The sequence below is a fragment of the Lygodium microphyllum genome, chromosome 11 (assembly GCF_053477565.2).
Source record: "Lygodium microphyllum isolate KBCC chromosome 11, Lygodium_microphyllum_v1.1.10, whole genome shotgun sequence".
Taxonomy (NCBI): domain Eukaryota; kingdom Viridiplantae; phylum Streptophyta; class Polypodiopsida; order Schizaeales; family Lygodiaceae; genus Lygodium; species Lygodium microphyllum.
In genome coordinates this window covers 119,250,464-119,256,501 of record NC_141145.1, presented here as the reverse complement: position 1 = coordinate 119,256,501, position 6,038 = coordinate 119,250,464, and positions in this window count along the sequence as shown.

Genomic DNA, 6,038 nt, shown 5'->3' with positions numbered 1-6,038 from the left:
CGCTCAAGTATATCGATGACTTCCAAGTATGCTATGAGAACTTATAGTTTGCATGGCAGGTTAAAGAAGCAACTAGTTTTACTCTTGAGAAATGTGATATCATGCAAAATTCAGACTCAAAAGTGAATCCTTAAAAATAATATAATGTAAGAAGTGGGCCTTTTGGATTGTCCAATAGGAAGGCTAGATGTTGACATTCATAGAGGGTGAATCTGCTCTCTCCAAATCTTTGGTTTTTTATATTAAAAAGGGATAGAGAGGGATTTAAAAAGCAAGGAATGAATAGTGCACAAAAAATTTCTTTGACCTCGTGCTTTTTTTTCTTTTTTGGTAAATTTTTTATTTCGTTTTTTCCCTCCTTTCATGAAATCAATTTGATCCAAAAATTGAATGATTGGTCATGTAATATTTACATGCAATAAAAGTTAGTTAGTTAGTTCGAAAGATTAGTAAGGTTAGTAGTTAGTGAGTTAGTAAAGTTAGTTAGTAGTTAGTAAGTTAGATAAGTTAGTTAATAACTAGTAAGTTAGTTACTAACTAACTACAACTAACGTTAGGAAAAAAACTAACGATTAAAAAACTAACTAAACTAACTAATTAAAAGAAATAAGGGAAGGCGGACGGCCGTCGAACTAATGACCACCGAAAAGAAGACCACCCCCTCCTAATCATCATCAATGTCATCGTCGTCATCATTATCATTTGCAAAATCATGATGATCAACTCGACTGGTTAGGCTAGGATGCAAAGCACGTTGCAAAGATCGATTGGATTAGCTAACATAGCTCAACAGACTCGTAAAGCCATTGTAATCACACGAACATCATTATCCTCATCATCATCATCATAATTATCATCTACTTCATCGTCCATGATTGCCAGAAAAATCTCCTTTACCATTAAAAGAGAGAGAGGGAGAGAGAAAATCTTCTTTATCTCCATTTACAGACGTCGACAACCTCAGAACACCTCCCCCCCTTTTCTTGGTTGAGAAAACTAAAGAGAGAAAAATTAAAAATAATAAGAGATAAAGAAGCTCCCCACTCTGAGAGGAGGATCTGTCTTTGCCTAAAAGAGGACAAAAAGAGAGGAGAAGGGAAAGGCAGCCTGCACTCCCTTCAGCCTATAAAAAGGCATGCCCTCTACTTAATTTAGAGGCATAAGAGACCCCAAGAGGCTGTGGAAGGAAGCTAGAGAAAGAGAGAGAGAGAGAGAGAGAGGGACTTACCCCGAGAGAGAGCTAGAGAGAGAGAGAGAGAGAGAGAGAGAGAGAGAGAGAGAGAGGAGTTACCCCGAGAGACTGCGAGGAAGAGAGTTAGCTCAACCCCCCTGTCTCAGTCTTCGACTAAGCCATCTTCTCTCACGCTCTCCCCTCTCAAATTCATTCCGTCATCTCTATCTCTCGAACCCACTCATGGATGATGGCTCTAAAAGAGAATGGAAAACAAAAGGGATGTGCCGCTCAACCTCTCTGCTCGTAGGGCATAGTCCCATTCCAGTCCCCTAAAATGGCATGAATCGAGTTCTAACTTAACAATACCTAAAGTCAAACGGTGATAAATCCTTGTGACCACCCTATCATAGGACGGACCACCCTATCATAGGACGGACCCATCAGGAATTTCGTCCATCTACTTCCCTTGATAGCTTTAGTTTTCTAATTAGGTCCTACCACATTTATGTGCAACATTTAAAATCAGCTTCATTAATTAAGCCTTTTAGGGCACAGGGTTCGTTTGCGTAATTTACAGCATAGACACGAAAACAAAACAAGCAGTCCTTTTGACAAACAAGTTTCTTAACTTATCTTCAAGTTAATCTTTGTCTCCTACCCATACAGGAGAATCATGTATCCCTTCTGTCCAACAGAAGTACTGGTCCAAATCACATGGCACCAAAATTTCCATCCTTTATCTAGAATAGGATCTTCTAATGCCCTAGACGTTGGGCTCACGGGGATCTCCAACTCCATTTTGGATAGGCAAGGGGTGTCCAAAGCTCCACCTGACCCACAAGCGGTCTAGGAGTGAGATGTCATTTCCGTGGTTGGTCTTTTCACCACTCGACCTTCGGTCCGTGAATTGAATAGTGCCCTCTCGGGGTAATCCCTGGTGCGATCTTGGAGGTGATCCACCTATGCAAAATATCCTTCCTTAATTAATCAATTTAGGAATCAAGCACAATCAAGGCAATTAGCCTAATATCATGTTCTAGGAAAACATTCCTTTATTCCCATGGCAACTTGTTATAGATCCCTGCCATGCATTTGCCATCAACACAAGCCTTGGAATATTTATCCAAATTACAATGCAACAATCAGTTGATTGAAATAAAAACATTTAGGGTGTTGTTCAATCAACCAACAAAACTAATTGTATTTTTCCCAAACAATACAAGAATAGACTCGATAATAATTCCATCACATATTCGCTCTTTCCCTTGGGATCAAAGAGCGATTCTATGCAAAATTTACTTAATACTTGTATGCACAATTCCTAATGTTATTCTTTTTACGATTATGCAATTCATAATCCCTGATCGATTGCTTTATCAACGAATAAGCTATACGCAACTAAATGCAATTAACTTCTCTTGATACATGCATTTTATAAACTCCATCTTTTGAATATGTGAGAAGCTATCCCTTCATGTGACCTATTCTCGTACATCATAGTATAGAGCCTAATGTATCTCATGAGAGAATCAAAGCAAGCATCTATCAATTTAGAAATACATTACTTACTATCGGAACCGCAGTTGGATTGACAGTGATGCCTTCATGACCCAAAGCTTCGTTGTTGCTGGTTGTAAGATTGCCATTCATACACAACATTCTTCACTTGGAGGCCATCGTCCGCAAGTAGACTCAAGAGATTAAGAAGGCGGAATAGATTCGAGATGGGAGAGTGTAAGAGAAGGTGGTTAAGTCGAGGATCGAGATAGAGGGAATTACGTAGCCTCTCGGGGTAACTCTTCTCTCTCTCTCTCTCTCTCTCTCTCTCTCTCTCTCTCTCTCTCTCTCTCTCTCTCTCTCTCTCTCTCTCTCTCAATCTCTTGGAGGGGTATTCTTCTCTCTACCTCTCTCTCGCAACCTTTCGAGGTCTCCTTATGCTCCCTTGTGCCTCCCCATGCCTCATATTTATAATGAATTAGAGAGGAGAGGATAAGATTGAGAACAAGAGTGGAGAGCCTCTTGGAAGAATTAGTGATCTGATGCTCAGATCATAAATCTGATGGTTTCATTGGCTCCAAAAGGGGGGGTAAAACCCCAAGACACTTGCTTAGAAAGCTCTCAGTTCACTCCTTCTTCTTTTCTCTATTGGAAGTGCTATCTATTGCTTGTAGACTGCAATTGCAGCATGCGCGATTTCGCAAATCACTTGACTTTATTTTTTTCTTTTCATAAAATCTCCAAAACTAACTAAAACGTCACTTGTCTTTTCTTTTAAATGACATCTAGTTCTATCTTTTTAGGATAATATCTAAAATATACTAGTTTTTTTCCTAAAAATCTAATATTTTTGGACCATTCAAACTATACACATTAATACTAGTGATTAATATGGCTCATGAGTCTCGTTCACATTGTAACTTTCGTGAAGGGTGGCTATGGTCCTTGTCAATCCGAGAAAAATATTAGATTTACAACTCTCAGTTTTTAAAATATATTTTTAATTGAATAAAAATTATTAGCTATTAACGTTAGTTAGTTTTTACCTTAGTTAGTCTTTATTTAGTAATCTCACTAACTTATTAACTGACTAACTAACTTTCGAACTAACCAACTAACTCTTATCGCGTGGAAATATTACAAAATCCAAGTTATTTCATAAAGGATGTATGAGAGTGTCATGCTTAGATTGTAGTAGGAAATTCTTTTCTGAAAGAAATAGATGAGCTTATGAGCTATCTGAATAATGTTTTTCTTTCCATTTGATTACCTTGTACATTCGTTGTAATAAAGATCAATTGATACTTTATCAATCAGAGAAATAATGGAACCTTATTTTTCATTGGAACCTCTGAAATTGCAGTTTAACTTTGGCAATGGAGAAATAGTTTTATTTGAAAATTATTTCAATAAATTAAGCAAGAAATAATTTGAGTATCAAACTCTAATGTTAACGCTAGTATACAAATTTCGTAAAGTTTAACTTGGGAATTGTTGAAAATTTTCCAGAATTTTGCACACCCACACTAATTTCCAATGAAGCCCAAGAAAAAAGGAATCTTTTGAAGCAAATCAAACCTCCAGAATTGGACGGGAAAGGCGAGAATATGGAAGCCAATGCAGAAATTTGGATCGAATCCATGGAAGATTATTTTACTGTTGTGGAACTGTCCCAGCCAATCAAGCCATGATAGTAGCCAAGATAAAATTAATTGGTGAAGCTCGACTCTGGTGGAAGCATTGGTTGCCGAGATCAAGGTGCCCCTAAAAGTAGTATTACTTGGGATTTGCTAAAAGAAATTGTAAGAGGAAGCTATTCACCTCCAGCTTATCGCACCTAGAAGATGACCGAGTTCTTTAATTTGAAGCAAATGGGACTGATCTTGGAAGTGTATTACTCCAAGTTTGTTTCACTTCTTAAATATGCACCCTCCATGGATGGATACTACTCAACAAGTATCTAAGTTTTGTAATGGGCTAAATTCTCCTCTCAACACTCATTTGGAATCAATGCACCCAATAGACCTCCAAGATGCTTTGATTCGAGCTGCTCCTATTTTGCAAGAAGTACAATCAAAGCCTAAAAATAATAAGTTTTGGAGCTACAATAACCAGAACAAAGGAGGATTCAAAGGTCAAGCAAAAAGAAGCCAAGGCCAATTTCACCAAGGTTAGAAGAAAAAGGCAAAATCCAACGCAATTGGAAATTTTGTTCCTACCCAGGGAAATAGGGATGGTCTTAGGTGCTTTCATTGTAATGAGCCAGGACATTTCAGGAGAGATTCTCCAAAGCTTGGTGGAAACCATTGCCAAGGGCCAATTTCGAGGTCAAGGCAAAGTTGCCCAAGGCCGTGGTCAAGTAGCTATGGCAAGAGGAAGATTATCAAATATTACCCTTAACGAGATTAATAAGTAGGAAGACCCTACTATGGAAGAAGATATTGAAAAAGCAACTGTTCATACTGCATTCCACAAGAAGGGTCCAAATCGTCAATATTCGGTAATACAGACACCAACTAGTCACTGAGGTAAATCATTTAAAGTTTTGATTGACTATGGAAGCACACACTTATTTATCTTACCCAAGTGTGCTGAGAAGTTAGGAATAGATATAGTAAATGCATCAAAACTGCTTGTGGAACTAGCAAATGGAAAGGAAATACTTTCTACACAACAAACTACCAATGTAGAGTTTAACCTAGGAGAAAACCTTACAAGTATGAGGTTCAGAGTAATGAACTTAGGAGCTTATGAATATTTACTAGGAATGGATTGGTTGATTCCCAATGATGCTCATATCCATTGTGGAAAAGACTCGGGTAAGTTACTCATGAATATACGTGTGCATCACATGGGTTCAAAATAAGGTATTTTTAAAATACCATGTTTATACATTTTTTACATACAAAAGGGTGTAATATAAAGGGGTTATTTTACAGATTGAATGGAAAAGGGTTATATTTTATTCAAGAAAAATTCACATATAAGGATATTTATAAATAGGCCTTGAACGCACTTGATGTAGAGGATATACATATAGTAATTTCCCTCGAGGGAAAATGTCAAGTCACATTTCAGGATTTGAATAGTGAAATAGCAACTACACAAGGTGAAATAGGGAAACTTAAAGTTCAATTACCAAAAGCTTCTCGAATTTTTGAAAGGCTTGAAGAAAGGATTACCTGTTTACTTAATCAAGCTTAACAAGGTAAATCAAGATGGCAAGATAGAAGAAGAACCATCCTAGTTAAAAGAATACAACGATGTATTTCATGAAGAGCTAACTGAGTTACCTCTAGAAAGAGAAGTCGATCATGAGACCAAACTTGTTCCAGGAGCCGCTCCGATTGCAAAAAGACCTTACAAA